General features: G+C 40.3%; 1 protein-coding gene across 15 annotated transcripts in view; it reads left to right on the forward strand.

The window, feature by feature from the left end:
• The window catches only part of ZBTB20 (zinc finger and BTB domain containing 20), a 473,676-nt gene that overhangs the window by 340,344 nt on the left and 114,039 nt on the right, over window positions 1–19,293 (forward strand). For all 15 annotated transcript variants that reach the window (XM_085070972.1, XM_085070903.1, XM_085070875.1 and 12 more), the window contains one exon: window positions 18,488–18,543. The gene's annotated coding sequence lies outside the window, so the exon portion shown is untranslated. The remainder of the gene's footprint in view (window positions 1–18,487; window positions 18,544–19,293) is intronic.

The following is a 19,293-nucleotide window of genomic DNA, read 5'->3' on the forward strand; positions in this document are numbered from 1 at the left end:
TCTGGGCTGATGGCTTCTTACTGTTGGGACCTTCCAAGGAACTGTTGATCCAGCCTTTTCTTTTGGGGAAATGAGACCTAAAACACTTTTTCATGTGCTTGGCAGCACAGGGCAGTGGTTCTGTGCTGCTGGGAGAGACAGGCTCCCTGGAACCTGGATCTTCAGTGCCTCACATGAAGGGGCCTTGATCCAAACAAGGAATCCAAAGAAGAGTGCTGCATGTGCCTGTAAAAACAGTCTGCAAATCTGAGTGTAATGAGACATTCCTGAGGTGATTTCTGAACTCTCCCATCCCAGTCAGGTGAATTCTCCCTAGGTTACACCCATGCTCTTCACAGAAGGTGGTGGAGTAGGGAATGGATCACTGACAGTGTGTTTCTTAGGCCTTGGGGTTGCAGAAGTGACTGGAAGAAACATCTGCAGATGTCTGGGTTGTACAGGAGTTAACAGAGAGAGTGATTTAGGCCACCAAATGTGGATATTTTATTGTGGCCCTATTGTAACTTCTCATATATTTTATATCTTCTAGTGACTGCACAATCCTGGGACTTGCCTTCTGGCTGTGATTTATTTTTCCTGTTAAGTCATTGTTCATCATTATGAGCTGAGATTATTTTTCTGTGTAAATTTAACAGAGAAGCATTCTTGAACTTGAACACATTTTTAATTTTTAAAAAGCATCAGAACCCCCTTTGCTCTCTTATGACTGTGATGCTAAGCAATTATAACTCTTTAGCCTTTGGTCTTCACAGCATTCTTGTCAGATTAGTACAGAGAGAGGCTTAAATCAGGACGCTGCCCCTGTACCACCTCACGAGCTGTGGGCTTGGAAGGGCCTTTTCACCCTGGATCCAGACACAATCATATCTGAACACTGGAAAGTGAGCACAGAAGCATGCCAGGGAAGCAAGGCTATGCAGTCATCCGATGCAGATGTAATTTTGTTGTTATTGCTAATGCTGAAATCCTGAAGGAACAAAACTTGGTTGGGGAATCTGTTGAAGAGGAAAGAAGAAGGCCTGCTAGTAGTTGACCTTGGGAGATGTCAGATGAAGGAATGCAAACGAGTCTTAGGAAGACTTGGAACGTCACTTGGACAGTCCAAGAGAGGGTAAGCAGGCCTTCCTGGCCACCCAAAATTTGGCATGAAGAGAGAAGCAGGTGCACCTCTGAGTACGTCAGAGGGTGTTGCACTTGGCCTTTGGAGAATTTCAAAGGGACAGGTACAAGGCAGGTCTCATATCTCAATTCTTCACAGAGGGAAGGTCACAGAAGTTGAGTAACTGTTGTTACATGGGGTTGGAGTATCAAGATAGTTTTCAGGGGGAAAGAAGATGTTTAGTGCTTGAAGTAGGGAGTTTTTGCTTGACAGGATGAGACCTCCAGTTTTGCCTTTTCAGTTGCTACACAACAGGCTGAGTAATCCTTTCTCTTACCATCTGTATTTTCTTATACTTGCCTAGAAGAATGTAATGATAGCCTCTTTATTAAAGCAAAACCTGGTATTTCTTACATGGAAAGAACTACCCAAAAGATGGATTAGACATACAAGTATTTAATTGTAATTCACATTTTTCTGTGCATGCTACTTAACAATGTTTTGTTTACTAGTCAATTCGTCTCTGTCCTGATTTACAGTCTACATTTTTCTGCCAACCCCGAAAGCTCCCTAACCTTTGTTACTTCTTGTTTGAGAGTCTTTGTGGATTTGTATTTTATTTCTTACTCACTCACCTCTTTCCCTTTCCTCTCCCTTTGCTATCCATATGTAAGTTCATAATTTTTACTATGGGTAAGGAGGCCCATTTGTATTTGTCCCAGATTTTGGGGTCTACTGAAAGGGGGCAGGGGGAGAAACTGAATTGGAGTGAGTCATCTTTTTTGGCTCCTTGAAAGCTGGAACCAACTTCAAAGGCAGTCTCAACTTGGGGGCAGTTACACAGATGAATCCCAAACCTTTTTACGTCCTTCCCTTTCCTCCTCCTCTCTCCTCATGTAGTCCGAACAGATTTGGCAATTTCAGTTAAGCACGTCTGTGCAGATTTTTAAAATCCATTACATAAGTTTGTTAGTTTAAGACTCTCTTCTTCGACATATGAGCCTAAAATGGCTTTGATTTAAAAATGGAACTTGGCAGGGAATTTGTTCATATGGTAAGATATTTTTTTCTTAGTTTGGTTTCATTTATAATATGTTTTAATCACTTTTGGTGTTTTCAAAACAAATGGTGAAATATGTTTTTTTTCTTCTATTTCTGGCTACCCTCCTCTGAAAGGCCTTACTTCTCCCTGTGTGTTTAATTTGGTCCTTGAAAAAGCCTTTTAAAGATAGAGGCTGCAAAATGTAGAGTTAACATCCCTGTGAGGAGGGGAAATTCAGACATAGATCCTGCTGACCAGACCTGTGGATCTCAGGGATCTTCTCTAATAACAAGTAGAAGGGTCACCAACTGGGTCTCAGAGTATATGCAAATATAGAAAATAAGTGGAATACAAGGAAAAGAATGTAGGGAAACAAGGCAGGACAATACTGTTTCTATATTCATGATCAGTGCATCATGATTATCTGAGCAATTATAATTTTAAGGATTTTTTTTTCACAGTCTGAGGTACAGCAAAGCAGGGTGCTGCCAAGCAGAACTCTTTCTTCTAGTTCCTAGCACATGGGACATCTGCATTCCCTGATTGGCCCAAATTTCCTGCATTTTCTGAATTTTCTTACAGAGGTTTTCCTTCATGATCTTCTCAGTACATACAGTAACCCACAGAGGAGATTTTTTCCCTTTAGCAGGTGGTTCAGACCATGCATCCTGTTAAAATCTGTGCAATGGAATTGGCTCCAATTTGTCAAGTGATCTTCTCTGTGTGTGCACAGATCCCAACTTTGCTAGGGGTGGGAAAGAAGGATACAAGTTAAAGTTGTGTTCAGTCTTGGAACCTCAGAATAAATGGTTTTGAAAGAAATTACTGACAATTTAGAATGAGAAAGAGGTAGACTCTGCATGACTAAAGCAAAGGAAGAGAGGATCCACTGTAGAAAACTATGGGAAAGGGGAAAATATTGCAACTACATTTCATCCTGGTTAAGGCTGATGTATGAAGTAGAGGGAAGAATCTTTCAGGCTCAGAGATGGGCTTTAGAAGATCAGCCAGAAAAAAGCACACACAAAAATAAGAAAGCAGAAGGCGTGGGTGGTTATGGGGATTAGTACTGACATATGGAGCCTATCAGCTTGAAGTTACATGTTTAAATCTGACCTAGGTCAACCATGCCCCAAAGTCATTACTGTTGAACAGCTGTTGGGTGGCCTCTGTGAAATGACTTAGGGGTTTGAGCCCAGTTTCTAGTGGCAGGTGTCCACATTACACAAAACCCATCTGTATTAATTACCTCCCTCTATCTGGCAATCTCACCAGAAAGACCAAGTACTAAGGGTTCATCACAGAGATTGAGCTATCCCATTTTATCTTGGGTGGCCCTTCAAGGAAGGGGCTGAAGAACTTTGGAGAAGTATCACAGGAGAAGACAGAGCATTCCCTGCTCTGTTGCTCAAGTCAGACCACCAGTTTTCAAACCCCTCAGACCTGCAGATTTCACTGGTGCTGCGTTTACTCTTGAAGTCAGCAGAAAGTGTTTTATAACTCACTGCTTGCACGATGTTGAATATACATCATTTGGTTTCTACTTTCGGATCATAATAATATAAACAGGAAAACTACATTTTGAATTCATTAAGTTCTTCCTCCGCTGTTTATAAAAGATAAAAACTTCTCTCTCCTTTTTTTTTTCCTAAGGATTGATTGGTGTCATGTACATATTCGTTCACTTCTGTTTATGCAAGATAATAAGAGTATTAACATGGAGGTGGAATAATGGTGTTTATAGTTCCATCACCACTGTTTATATAAGATAAAAACAGTTTAAAAAACAGAAAAAAAGAAAAATAGGGGGAGAACATTTGCTGTTATGTACATATATTATTTTTTTCCACTTCTATTTGTAAGGAATGTAAAAGGAAAAAAAAAGTGTTGCAAGTTGAAGAGGAGTTGATTCTGTTTATAATATTTCTGTGCTGTTTACCTAAGATAAATTAATTTAGAGTTGATGTAATGAGTAGCTTGAGAGAAGAGAATTGGGGTGAAAGAGGAACTGGTGGGGTTAAGTCTGATACTCTTCGTACCTTGTAATCCTTTCCTTTATTAAGAAACATGAAAGATGTGTACTGAATCTTTCCAGTGGGAATACGATACCACCGGTGAGGCTGGGGACACATGGTGCTGTCATGCCAGCCAATACAGAGGCTACCAGAGGGCTTGGAGGCTTTCTCTGGCAAGAGAACTCTCAGAACAGAAAGGATACTACAATAGCCTGAAAAGATCTCATGAACGTTAAACCCCTTGGTATCATTGTCCATGGACTTAGTCCAATAATTGTGTGCCTGTATGACTCTGTTTTGTTCTGCAGCTTTGAAGTCTAATCCTAATTCCTTCAGGGAGAAAGGCTTGTAAAATGTCTGCATTTCAGAGAGAGGGGAAATACTACCTTTGATGCAAGGCCTATTGTCAGTCCAGCTCAGTCCTTCTGATTCACCCCTGCTCCTACCCTGTGCACAGGCATATTGACAGATGAGGGAAGCTGGCAGATGTGCATATTTCCTTGGGATGAGGCTGATGCCCTGGTTCTCAGTGTCAACCAGAAAGGCCACTTAGACCTAATAAAAGAACAACTGTGTGGACATTATTACATGCACAGGCGAAAAGTCCATGAGTATTCACTTACTTTTCCAAATGAGTTTGCTCTGGCTGCGCTCACACCCTTTGTGTGTTTGCTTTGCACAAACATTCGAGCAGGCAGGCTTGAAAAATCCCATGTTCATACATTTTCAGGTAGGGATCTATCAGCTCCCTTATGTCCTCACCCTGTGAGAGATGGCTTTTTGCACATGCTTCTCACCTCACTTGTGCAGGTAAAGGAATCAGCTCAGGAGTTGGCTTGACCTTCTCCAAGTGGTGATGGACATAGGCATATGACTAGCTTAAGGGAAAATAGTGAGAGAAAATCAAACTGAATCCATAACCAGGAAGCTACAGAGTATCAGTAAATCTAGAATTGCATCAAAAACGTTTTTTGCCTTCTAAAAGAGGTCACCATGTTTTATAATTTCATAGTAGCTTTTTCCCCCCCTCTAATACTGAATGTATCCAAATCACTATGGTGTCTTCATGTCCTTTTCCCAGTTCTTACTTCATCTCAATAAATTGTCTTTACAAAGCAAACCACTTAAACACGTGCCTAAGTCCATTTCTCTTAAATGGATTCTGAAGTAAAGGTTGAATTTTAATTATATGCTTGAATACCATTGCATTCACACATTTGAAGTTAAGCATGAGCTTGAGTACATGGTTTGAGGAGCCAAGCTTAAACATTAATGCAGTCAAGATGCAAAAACAATGCTGTACATCAATTGTGTGATGTGGTCTCTTGCACTGCTTGATGCCACCTATGCACCCCTGCTCCAAATGTCAAGTACTTGAAGCAGCTTGTATGTGCTTAGTGAGCAGCATTACCCAAGGTAGATGAAAAAACCAGGCTTTGTTGGAAAAAGTTTGCAATCTACTGGTGGACCTTCCAAAGGCAGATAAGGGTATGAATTTGCCAGGTAAATGATTCCTTGAAAATTTCTCTCTACTAATTGCCAGCCTTTACTTCCCTTAGTGCTGACATGGATGTAAAGAGAAAGGATAGATCTGTCAGCAAGCTGAGAAGGAGTTTAAAGGAACTTAAATCAGAACGTTTTGTTTTTCAGATGAATATATATTGTCATGGGTACAGAATGACATTTCCTGAAGTGAAGGCCATTCTCATCCCTGTCTCAGAGCATTCCAACATACAGTAATACGTGTCTTAATTATGGAGTTTCTGTGTCTAAAAAAGGCTCAGAAATTTCACTTTTCAGAGTTGTATAATCAAGTTGCTCCACCTTGCTATTAGGCATGAATGGCAGTCAGTGCTCCAGGGAAGCCTGAAATTGAAAGAGCAGCAGGTGGGGAGCAGTGGGTCAGGATGGGTTTGCATTTAGGAGAGCTGTGTGGGGAGTCCAGAAGTAGAATAGCGGGAAGTGCTGTAAATTGGATTGAACACGTTGCTAGTGGACAGGGTGAAAGATTATACAGCATTTGTCTGTGTGACCGTAATGAGCTTTTTTCCCATAAAAGATTTGGGGAGAAAGTACTGTGTATGAATAGGGTCCCTTTAAGAAGCACTTTTAAAAGAGCTCATTTTCGATTCCAATCATGTATATGCCCCAGCAAGACTGTAGCCAGATGCTTGTAGATCTGAAGAAAACAGCCCAACCCTTTTCTTATCATCTACCGAAGATGACAGACTTTAAAAACTCAATGGCACTTTCGATAACTTCTAACAAGAACTGGGACTTGCCTGGCTCCATTTGTCTGGTCAAGGCTGTATTTCTGCAATTTATCCCATGGAGGCTTTCAGCAGAACCTTACATTTAGTGTCTAAATTAATGATATTCCTTCCTTTTTGTCATGACAAAACCACTCTGCACTATATACATTATGCCAAAGTTTTTTGTCATGGACATTATCTGTAAAAGTTTTTTCAGCTTCATAATTTTGACAGGCTGATTCCATTAAACCCTTCCCAGTGATCACTTTTGTGTGGCGCACATGAGGGAGGTTGTTTGCTCACATGGTTCTTCCTTCTTTGAAGCTAGAAAACAGTGATCATCTCTCAGGTTACATGATATGTCTTATCACTGACCTGTCCCAAGGAAAACATATTTTGAGGAAACAAAGGCATTTTTCTCTCTTAGTAAATGAGTCTTCTCTGTGGTCTAGTCCTTAACTTTTCTTGAAGGTTTTTTTAGGATTGAGACATGGTCTTAGCTCGTAAAGTGTGTGGCTTGGTCTGTTGATACGTGTGCATTAAAATCTCTGAACGCGTAAGACATTTCGTAGGTTTTTTTACTTGCACTGAAATGGAAATAGTTGAGTGTTTTGAATAAGGAAACTCTAGTTTTTCTCAAATACACAGTTAACTCAAAATCTCCCATGAAGGCTCACCACAGTCTGGTGATACCTGTGCCAGATACCTTGCACTGTTGGAGGTTCTGAAGGGGTCTGGGCAAACACTGCTGGTTCTGATCCAGCCATACTGGCAAGTGCTACATGCTGGTGATTAAAGCTGGAGCTGACAAATGGTAGAGCTGATAATGAAAGAAAAGGGTGCTTTATTTCAAAATGCATTCTCTCACAGCATGCTTTCTAAGGAAGTGAGTTGTTTTAATATCAGTTTTTGGCAATAAGAAAGCTAAGATTTTGTGGCTAAAGCAGATAGGACCCTGGAAGGGAGTCAGATCCCACGAAACCTGTGTTTGTCTTCAAGGAATGCTTTTTATCTGCATTTGCTAGAAATGAACATGGTGTAGAGCTACTTCTTTATTTCGCTCTCAGTAAAGCCAGTAGAACTTTTTATGCCAACCTCAGTGATGGGCACAGCCACCAGACTGTTTGGGATAATTGTCAGTGCAGAATAGCATTGCCTACAGCCTGCTTTAGCATAAAACCGAAATCTATCTCAGAAGACTTCCTAGGGTATTGAAGCATCTCAGATTCATTAATTCATTTATCTGTGCCACAAACCAAAAGCAAATTTTAAAGCACTTTTCTTCTTTCTTTTCTTTTTTTTTTTTTTTTTTTTGCAACTGCTAATAACTCACCTTCCTTCCTTGTCCAGGGCATTTCCACAGATACTCCTATTTCTCAAGCTGACAGTTTTCTGATCCCCCAGACTGAATAGCTGGTTATCTCAGCTTCCCATCTTACATGAACTTTATCTCCCTCATTTAAAATAGCAAAAGCACTGTCTACATGAACAGACCATTATCCTGGTTGGGTTGTTAAAGTTACTGTAATGCTGACTTTATTTTCTTGTAACAGTTCTGAACAAAATGTTTCCTTTGAAAGATCTCAGACCTCTATCCTCCCAACTCCTAATCACAGTAATATCCAACCTCAAGGAGTCATTAGTGAAGACTCAAACAATATCCTGTAACAAGTGAGCTATGAGGAAATTGGCATAGTTTATCTCTCTTGATTCACACTGGCATGAAAATAATGGGTTACAATATAAAGGTAGCACTGCTCTCATGCTAAACAGTATCCACTGGATCTGAGGCTTTCCTCCCCCACCGATGTGTGTCCCAAACTAACCCTGAATATAACTCTGCAGCTGCTTATGAGACAGGGTCCATCTATAGAAGTGGCATGTTCTTAGACTGTAAAGCCAGTTCATTGTGATGCTTCTCAAACTGACTCACCTATAAACCTCTTTTTGATCACGGTAACCTGTTGCATTTTTAGATAACTGGGAAAAGGGTATAATGATCATGTTCAAATCCAACCCTTCAAGAAGGGTTTACATTTCTGAATCGAATGGATGCAGTGAACTGTGTAAACTGAGTTTGGATGAGTTCTGGAGTTGTTTGGTTTTGGTTTTGTCTTTGTGAAATGGACACTTGGCTTTGCAGGAAAGCTGATAAGTAGCATAAACTATGTTTCACCACTAAGAGACTTTGTAAAATCTTTGTGTCTGCTGTTTGGTTTGGCTTCAGCAATCAAAGGGATTTTCTTCACAGAAAGGAGCATGCAGGTGGCTTTTCAGGCTTCTGTGTGGATTTTTTTTCTCATTTGATGTGATACAGGCTCTAAACAGGGCATCAAAAGATGTGAGTTCATTTCATAGTTCTGCCTTAGTATTGATCAGCTTCAAGATCAGTTTAGCTTTCTCTTCTTTCCTTTCTTCCTGCCATAAACTGGGGAAAAAGACAATTACCCCTGTGAAGGTGATTTTCTGCTTGTTGGTGATTTGTTTGAATGTTTTTACAAATAAAGCTCCTATGACTATGCATATTGAACTCCACAACTTTAAGGCATATTAATTGCTCTCTGGATGAGGTGTATAGATATGGATAAGCTGTACTGTGGTGGGGAAAACTTGGAAGTTTGGAAAACCCAAGAAAAAATTCAAACTTTCACGAAGCATATCCCACTATTCAGGTATAAGTATTATTTCTACTTGTTGACTGGGTCAGCAAATGAAATTACCAGGCTGAGATAGCCTGAGATGTTTTGGCTGTTCAGGAGAGTAAGTTCAGGACTGGAATAAGAGGGCCATTTCTAAGCTAAGTCCCACTAGAGAAGGTGCTAGGTGCTTACAGTGTGACTCCTTTTATTTTATGTCTGACTGGGCTATAGGGCTTTTCCCTTCAATTACATTTTGCAATAATTTGATTCAGTTTACTACCCTGTCTCATCCTCTATCTATATTATCGAATGGATACTCCAGTTAAGGTAGAAGAATTGGTGAAAAATGCCATCTAAGGTACTCTGCTGTTGTACAACTTAAACTCCCTTCCTGCAGCATCACCTTGGCAGTGAGGGTCAGGGAGGGAGGCATATCAAAGTTATAACTGATACAACAAGGATTCAAGAGGGGAGGTGGTTTGGATATATTCGCAGTAAAACTTAGAATTGGGAACAGGTTCCTATGAAACAAGATCATGTTTGGTGATGAGAGGGATCAGATTCAGTGGTAAGAGACTGCATTCTTGACACTTCAGCCACTCATCCCCATTTAAAAGTGCAATGAAAAGTTTAGTTGCCCTGAAACTCAGATTTCAGGGCATGCATCACAGAAGTAACAGCATGCTACAAAATAAACTGTTCTCATACCAAATATGAAATGGAGAGTATTGTTCCCAGAAGCCATTTTAGTGGAGCTTTATAAGGTAGTTTTGATTTATTTTAATAGGCATAAAGTGAGAAGAAATAGGTGAAAGATAAATTCCAAAGTATTGATTATGGCCTTGTAGGAGGGAAAAAACAGTTGGTTCTCCTTCTGGAAAACTCAGAAGAAACACACAATGAACCTGTCTTTGGGAGATGCTGGGGGCTTAACACTGCATACAGAGGTACAGCTGCATGACCCTGGTGACATCAGTGTGTCTGCAGGGGTTTAAAGGCAAGTGAAATCCTTCTGCAATGCTTTCAGTCTTGTTCCAAGTGTTGTGCACTCTCACAAGAACATCGCTCATGTTCGAAGCAGTACAAATTTTAAAAAATAGAGTACAAGCCATATGCTCTCTTCTCTTTAAAGGATTTGCTGCTCTTGTCTATGGTATCTGTCAGGTTGAAATTTTCCTATAGGTCTTCATAAAGTCAGGTTGTGATTTCTTTATGGATAGGCAGTCAAGAAAACATCCTGGCAGTGTCTTTAAATGATTGTGGTGATGGATTAGACATGCTCACACTTTTCCATAATGACCTTGCTGCCATTTTGCTCCTGACTTAACACCCTCATAATCAAGACTTAAACCATGCAGCTCTCACCAAAGAGGGCAAGCTGGAATTTTAAAGTCCAGTGTAACCCCAGCCTGGGGCTTGCCAGAGCTCTGCTCATACCCCCTGCCCCCCAGCAGCCATGGGTGAGGCAGACCCCACATCCCTGCACAGCCCTGCAGTCCCCTTGCATCTCTCAGGCTCAGCAGTGTTCCCCACTCCAGCCCAACCTGTTCTCCAGGCATTGTACACTCAGCCAGTGCCCTTTAGTTCTGCTCTTCAGTGCCATCAGGGGAAAATGATATATCGGAGTACTTATGTCCCAAATTGAATGTTAGTCAGATGTTAAAATGAAAGAAATATTATGGAGAGCCAGCACGTCTCACTGTGGAAATAAATTACATACAGTGGAGTGTCATGGCTCTTGGGACCACATATGATCCAAAGACACCACTTAGAGAAGTGATCACAACGTCACTAGATTTATCAGATCGTGATGGAGGAACATTAAGACCCAGAAAGAAAATAATAATTAGCAATAGAAAGCTCCCAACCAATAACTTAAACTCATTTTCCAGGGTCACTTCCTCACATTAGTAACCTGTGTATGTATCACTAGATTTTATGGCAATTATCTCCTTATTAATAGTAACTTCACTAATTGCTATTATTAATAAAGATGCATTTAGTTCCTAGTACCTTACTTTCTCCGCTTAACGTTTTGGTTACTTAAGTGTCATCTGCCTAAACAATTTAGTATTATTGATTGTATATTTCTCATGCTGTGCAGTCCAGTTTTGGAACTTCAGAATTCATGACAGGTACTTGAGAGGGTGTAGGGAACATGGACTATGCACTAGGACTGCAAACCTCCAAGCAGGGGAGCAGAAGAGGGTTCACTGCTTATCCACCTTGCAGTAAGGAGAGGACGAATTGATGTGGCTACAGTGTAAGACAACAGATCTAACTTGTGAGCTCCCACTTCAACCACACTCCCTCAGAACAGAAAATTTACCTACAGGTATAGTCAAAGCCAAGACATAATTTTTAAGGTCTGATCCTGAAAGGCAGCCAGAACCTTTAGGTATATGTCCTTGTATATTTAGGTAGACATGTTTTCTGTTTTCTTCTATTTGAGAGTTCAAAGCTGAGTTATAAGTGCCAAGAGTAACCAACACAAAATATTTTATAAAATGGAAATGCCCAAACTGCTTATGAACCACAAAGACAACTCATCTGGTCAACAGCTGACTTCTCTTTTCTCTCTTTTCCAAGAGTGCACAGGCTGTACGCTGGGTGGGAACAATCCAGTCTCAATCCAGCCACCATTTTTCCAGTGCCATATTTGCTCCTTCACAGTCTCTTGATGGGAACACACACAGCTACACAACTTGGGAGAAGGGCACCAGGAGTCTTGGAAGGATTGCAGACAGGAGCAGGCAGCAGTGCCACCAGAGCAGTGAGGCTGGCCTGGAGTGCAGCCCCTTGGGCAGTCAGACATTGGTGCTGTGAGTTATTTTGGCAGTGGCCACCCCTTCCCAGGCATTCTGCTTCCCAGAATTAGTCCCCTAGCAGTGACCTTCTTGTCCATGCAGCACTCCAGGCTGGTAGAATAGGGCAGTGCTGTGGCTCTGGGAGGTGGTGGTGGGCAGCATCCTTCTGCTGGCAGGAGAGGCTGCTAACAGAATGCCCTGGTCTCACTTATGGTAACAAATCCCTCAAAGATGTAGTCAGTGCTTAGAGTCACAGAAAGATAAAAGCAGTACTGTTCCAGGCCATCTTTTAAGTCAAGGTGAATGCTCAAAATGCTACATTTACATTATGAAACAAGAATATATTTAACCTTTCTTCTTCCTCACTTTTTTGCTAGTTTTGCCCTCACCCTGAGTCCCTTAAAGCAATTGGTGCTGAAGCTGTAGTGTGCTGTTGCTTCCAGAGAGCTCTCCTGCTCTTCTTTTAAAGATGTTTTCCTCAGAGGTGCTTCGTATAGAGACTTTTCTTGACTGAAGTTCTTCTTAGGGAGCAAGAGACCTCCAATGGATGTTAATTAGAGTTCAGCTTGCAGATGCAAGAGATTACTGTTCTTATTTCATCTGTTTCATTGTTTTCACTGAGAACAGCTGTTAGGACTTATTTTGGGCTGAGTTACCTGTGGAATGAGTCAGCTTGATGTCTTTTTGAATTAGCTTACATATTCATGAAAGTCCAAATTTGGTTTGGATTAATTTCTTTTGTCTTATCAAAACATGATATTATCCAGCCTTCCTGGCAAGCAGAATGTGCTGAAAAATCTATTCCATCAAGATTTTGCTTTTGTATTTTCTAGTTGTGGGTCTGTGAAGTTTCTGGTTTATAAAAGCATTCTTTTGTGTGTGCATGTGTAATGCACATTTCAAGTCTACTTTTCCCAATACATATTTCTCAATTTTGAAAAGACAAGGCTAAAATTTTAACGATTCTTAATTTAAAAAAAAAAATATAAAGTCTCCTTTTACTACAATTTCCAGCCCAAATTTAACAATGATGTTACAGTGACATTAGATACCCTAGTGAAAGAAAATGTAAGCTTGAGCTGTGTTATAATTCCTTTGCAGTATGTGTTAAGGTAGACTGCAAGGCATTCTGTCTTCAAATTTGAGAGAGGAAGCAGTCAGTTACCTTTTCTATTATTTTTGGTGGACTATAGCTTCTAAAAAAAAAATCTGTCTTTGGAAAATGAGTGATTAAATTATTATCAATAAATTTTGATTCCAAAATTGTTGTCATCACTGCATTCTCTACAGAACCATAATTTGGCTGTTTATTTCATTAAAAAGAGCATGTGCACCTGTAGCTGAGTAGATTTTTTTTCAAATTCTTTCATGATGCATAACAAAAATACATATATATGCATGCCAATGTGTACAGACATATGTTAATTCTAATGTACATAGAAAAATGCCTTGTAATTTCCTAAATTTTGTCATTTATCATTTTATTTTTGTTCTCCAGTATTGCAGACCAAGGGTTTATTCATGGCCACGTAACTAGTTCTCATGCTGTTTTTGCAGTGCCTTCTCTCCTGTGAGCTTTCTCCCTCCCTGCAATAAGCAGCCAGTTGTAAAACCATCTCCTCAGTTCATCCCTTTCCAAGCACCAGCTCAGCTGAGTGATGTTCATTTCCTGTCTTATTAAATAGAGTAGCCAGCCCTTCTCTTCAGCCTTGCATGAATGAATGAGTCCACAAGGACAAGGGCTGGGCTGTGGAGCTTCCTCTTCTGGTGTGCACACAGAGGTGAAGGTGCAGAGGAAGAAAAAGAACGTGCCCTTTTAGCCCTTTGCAAAGACTTGCTTGATTTCAAAAGGAGCAGGATTGGGCCTCTGCCTGGGTCAAGATCTGCTGAATGGCTTTTGCTCTGATGGGCCTTTTGGGCCATTTCTGTGGTGTGACACACTGCTTGGGTAGGTGTCATTATCAGCCCCCAAGCAGACACCATTGTGCAGTGGAGCCTGTTAATACAGGTCACTGAAATTCCAGATATTTTGACTGCTAAAGGAGGTGGTCACTTCAAGTAGCATGACCACAGGGAAAAAAAAAAGAAAAAAAAAAAAAGGAGACCTTGAAGATCTTTTTTTCTCTCTACATTGCCATGTTGCTTTTCTGGATGCAGCCCCTTACCTCGTGTGTGACATCTGTGGCTAAGGTGTTGTCATATTTCTGGTATGCTAACATAACATTTGACTGCCTTCCTCTGCATTCTTGTAATTAACTCCTAATATTAAAGCAGTTTCCATCTCTGGATTCCTCAGCAAGCTGATTGAAAGGCGATTTAATTGCACAGCATTGCCAAGAAACATGTTAGGTGATTGCTGGCTGTAGTTACAAGTAATGTGAAGGTAATAGAAGATATCACAGGGACTAAGATTTTGCTGGCCATTAGCAGAGGTGACTTCAAAAAGCAAATGGTAATTAGTATAGATTTCACTGAACCAAGTTTCCATCTGCCGCTAGTCTCTGCATTTTAAGCTGCTTTCCTGTTAAAGATTTGCATGTATGTTCCTGGATTCTCCATAGAAAAGGACACTTAGGGGGAAAGGGTATAAATCAACAAATAACTGTGTAACCTGCAGAAATATAAATCTATGTAGATTAATCCGTGTTTCCTAAATTGCATACTAGATTGTAATTCAATCAAAGGGTAGGGGTCTTGTGACGTTTATGAACATTTATGGATGGTATGAGGCTCAGATTAAATGTCAAACCTGGTATTCAGTTTAGAATCACGTATTATTGTTATTCATTAATATATAAAAACAACAATTATATCCACTAAAACCCTCAATTTAATTTTGCTGTAATCTGTCTCTGCTGTGTCAGAGATGCAGTGCAGCCTCTTTGCCCCCTCAGATCATTTAAAGGGCTCCACTGAATTGCAGCTGAGTCTGCTCCTTCCCCCCAGCATTGCTCTGGCTCCATTTGGCCCCCTTTGAACTGAGGAATTCTCTGGTAAATGATTTTCTTTATCTTCCACTGGGATTAAATTTCAGTTTTGATACCGAGCAGGTGTAGTGCACCCAGAAGGGGAGGAGAGACAACACTTTGCATCTTAGATCCAATTCACCAAGTATATTACGTATGATAAAGCTGTGCCCCTCACTGGTTCCGTATCAGTAAAGGGTGAAAAAGCTTTGAGGCAAGAACAGTCATTTTAGGATTATCTGAATTTGTTGTCAGTCCTTCAAGCCTTCTTCTTCCCAGTCTGGGGCTAAAGGAATAACGTTGCTCACCTTGGTGTAGTGCATTACATCAGAGAGATCCTAAATCACTTGGCAAAAATGAAGCAGAAATGCTGTCCCAATTTACTGCTAAGAAGGCACTTGAATTGGTTAACTCAAGCCATTTCGTGAATAAATTGTAAGAAGCAACTGAATGCCAATTGCAAAAATTACTTTGGCACCTAAGATGTTAGTTTTGTTGAAAGGAAGCAATGCTTAAGCTAACAAAGGTAATATATTTCAGCATGGTTTAGAGCCAAAATTCTGCTGACTTCCAATGGACTTCAACATGAATGCCTCAGTCACTTTTGACAATTGTAGTTAGCCTCATAAATCAATTATCTGCTTAGATAATGTAAACTCATACCACTGGTTTACCACTGGCTTTCACCATCTTAACTCCCAATAAATAGAAAATCTTCAGTGCTTAGGAACCTTATTCTCATTAAACTCAGGGGGAACTAGTTTCCTAAATAGCCTTAACATTTAGACCTTACTTGTTTCTTAGTCTTTGTGATTTAAAAGGAATTTATTAATGTAGCAAAGAAAGAGAAAGGGAGCAGAATCTGATCACACTGAAGCCAGGACAGGTTTAAGATTAGCCCTTGGCTATTCTGTCCAATGGCCAAAACATCTTCCAAGTAATAATGATTAATTAACACTGGGAATTCAATATAGAAAAATATCAGTGGATTCCATTTGTCCATTTCACCAAACAGAGCCATACTGGGTTGAAAGCAAGCAACATAAATAGAGACAGGTGACTAATTCTGTTTGTAACATAGAGACCTGGGGAAAAAGGTCAGCTTTCCTAATTTTCTTATGTTGTTATATAATAATATATCTTGAAGAAATCGACTGTGTTAATCTAATGTAATTAGGTTAAATGTCTCTAGTGACCTACAGCACCATATGATGAAAAGTTTCACCCCAGCATTTTAATGGTTCGGGTTCTGCTCATGGTTTCAATTAAGTCAGCATGATTGCACAGGGCAGTGAGAACAGGATTTGGCCCATTTCTCTCCTGCATACGTGTTCTGCAGTTATCTAACCTTCAATGAATCATAGTTTCCTCAGACATATCTTCTTTTTCCAGTACTTTACAAGGAAAGTTTTGTTTTCATATATTTTCTTTTGAGCAAAATTGGTAATCAAGTGTCCAGACCAATTGCAATCATTTTAAAAAGTAAGGCGTTTCAGTGCTGGTGATTTTGCCAGATTCTAGTTTGCAGCTTCAAGTATATTGTGCCTGTCTAAAATTGCCCTACAGTTTTAATTAGGCAAGACAATGTTGTTCACTTCTTACAGCAAATTTGATGGTAATGTTGGTGTAAGTCATTACTCAGCACCTCCAGAATCTCAGGCCATCATTTGTAGAATTCTTTGGCATCCATGTTGTCAAAATTGCTTGACGCTTTCCCTTAAGAGACCTTGTTTTATGCTGCTTAGAACAGAGCCAAACTCTAACCTCAGCCTAAAATTTTCCATTCTGTGGGGTTTTTTTTTCCATACTGGATGCCTCCCACTTTCTCACTCTCTCTCTCTCTCTCTCTCTCTTTTTAGCTCTGGGTCTCCAATGCACATTCTTTGGCTCAGACCTCTTGTCTCAGGTTCTTCACTGGTTTGCAGTTCACTGTCTCATCTGCCCAAAACTCTGAAAGAAATACTACCCAACTACCAACCACTAACAATCCTTCACTATCATCTATTACAAATGAGTCCATGGAATTCCATGGTTAAATCATCAGGAGAAATATAAAAGGAAAATAAGCTGTACATGCTTAGGAAAAGAGATTTTGCTCCACCAGGAGAACTTCCCTGTTACAGTTCATTGGAATAATGGATTCTTGAAAGCAAGATAGTGACTTTCTCTCCACCAGCTTGATCTTGCCATTCCTTTCATTTCATGTCATTTCAACTTTTGAGTCTGGGCAGAAACCATCCTGTCTTCTCTCTCATGCAAATCTTCCTTACGTGGGGAGCAGTCAGCTTCTTTGGAGAGAAATTTCCTGTTTGACAGGGCCTCTCTGGGTGGCCTGTCCAAAGGATGCTATAAGTATCTTGTCTCCTGCCCTGCAGATTTTATGATTGTCTCTGCTCTTTGCTGTATTTCCTCCACCTCCCTTGCAAACCAACCACCAGACATGTGCACGTGCTTTCTCTCACACTCTCCTCTACCAGGAGGATAATTCCTACAAATAGTAGCTACAACTCCGAACAGATTTTCTGCCTGCCTTCCCTCTCTCTCTCTCTCTCCTGTGACAGCTCCTCTCTTTTCCTTCACTCTCTCAATTCAGGTTTATATTTCTCTGAGGTTTTTTAATGGCTTTAAGGAACGACAGAGCTAATCTCTCCCTGTAACTAGACAGGAAACAGAAGTGGAGGGCCATGTCTCAAGTACTGGAGCACACCACATGGGTCCCATGGTCGTTTTCCACTGTGCTCCTGCTCCCCTGATAACAATCTTCTGGAGAGCACTGTCTGGCCTGACTACCCAAATTTTTTCAGCTTGGCAAAGGGAAGGAGAGACAGGACTGATTTGAACATTTGGGGAGCATCTGCCTTTGTTTTCTTTGTCCAACAGGAGTGTGTCTTCTTGTTACAATTCAGAGCATCAGGCTTTGATTAATTTTGTTTATTGCTTCATCCCAGGTTAATATGTTTTGGAAATAAATATGGAAATAAATATGTTGGCAATAAAGCTTAGAGACTCCATAGTAGACCTGTAGTCTACCAAAAGTTTGCAAACCTTTAGCCATTCCACTTTCATGCAGTCATTTTTTTCTTAGGGGTCTCAGGGTAACAAATCAATCAAGTCCAAGAAATACTGTGTTAACAGAAGGAACTAAGACAACACAATTTTTCTGTGCAGCTATCAGCTGTAATGTAAGCATTCTCAGCCCTAATAATAAGCCTAACCCCTCTTCTGTGAAGGTCAGGATCAAGAAGGCGAGTTCTGTTTCAGAGTCCTGTATCATCTGGCATGACTGCTAAGAAGGATGCCATTCAAATCTGGCAGTGTTTTTGTGATAAGAGCATTTGTCCATAGGAGCCACAAGCCTATTTCACGGAGACTGTTGAACAGCCACCAGAGGATATTTAGTCTCTGCTGGCTTGGAATTATCCCAGGACTGAAAGGCTCCTCAGCCATTACCAGTTTTCTCAGCTACATAGTTCTGGGGTCAAGTAGTTTCAAAACTTTCAAGATCTATGTTGTTTGTGAATTTAAAACTTCTTTTTTTTTCTCTTCTGTGGGAATTGTCATCATCTTTAAGTCTCCTTGATCCCTGTTTTATATTGTTACATTGGTATCCTTTAGTATGTTTATTAACAATTTGATTTTCTTTTTTCTTTCTCTGCTTTCTTCCCAGATCACTCACAATCAGTTTGTGGCCTTTCTCTGAAGGAACTTTTCCTTGTCTCTTGTGTAAGTATTTATAACATTTTATACTTTCCATTGATATCAGTTGTGCATTTTCTTCAAGTTTCATCAAAGTCAGCCTGGGGCCTCTGTTGCTTCCCATGGCCACAGGACTCACTACTGAATTTTTATTCTAATGCAGTCCAAGATTTTAATGCAGTGTCACCTTATGGGACTGAGATTTTAGTTCAGTGACATTGTGTCACTGAGTGATCTGGAATTCATATGTTAATTTCTGGATGACAATATGGAAGATTTCTGTTTCTATGTGGGGATATACATGTTCTGATGAACATTATGCTGTTCTGCTCTAATTCAGAATGAAACATAAAGTATTCCATGCTGTGCAAGTGAAAAACAAGTACAGAAAACAGTCAACTAGCATTGCAACTGTCCTGGCTGGAGTTTGACCCTGAGGTGTGGGACCCTTCCTTACCCAGTCCTGGCTGCTCTCTGACCTGCTCTTCTTATCTGAGTAGATGAAATGTGCTGTATTTTCACTGACATCCCACAGTACCAGGATTAAAAATCTGTTAGTGGTTTCTTTGGAAGGTGTTATGCAGGGTTCTTTTCTCACCTGGTTGCATTCACTAGAGTTTGGCTGCTGCTGTGTAGGTTGTTGATTCGTTGACCTTTTTAACTGAAGAAAATACTATGTTTATCCAGATAATTGTGTTTTCAAGACCCAGAACAGGAAGAATTAACTTTTTCATGGTTTAAGTTTTGTTTTTTCCTTTTTTGGGGGAATAAGGGATG

Source organism: Lichenostomus cassidix, chromosome 1 (genome assembly GCF_008360975.1).
Source record: "Lichenostomus cassidix isolate B80296 chromosome 1, HeHo_3.0, whole genome shotgun sequence".
Lineage (NCBI taxonomy): Eukaryota > Metazoa > Chordata > Aves > Passeriformes > Meliphagidae > Lichenostomus > Lichenostomus cassidix.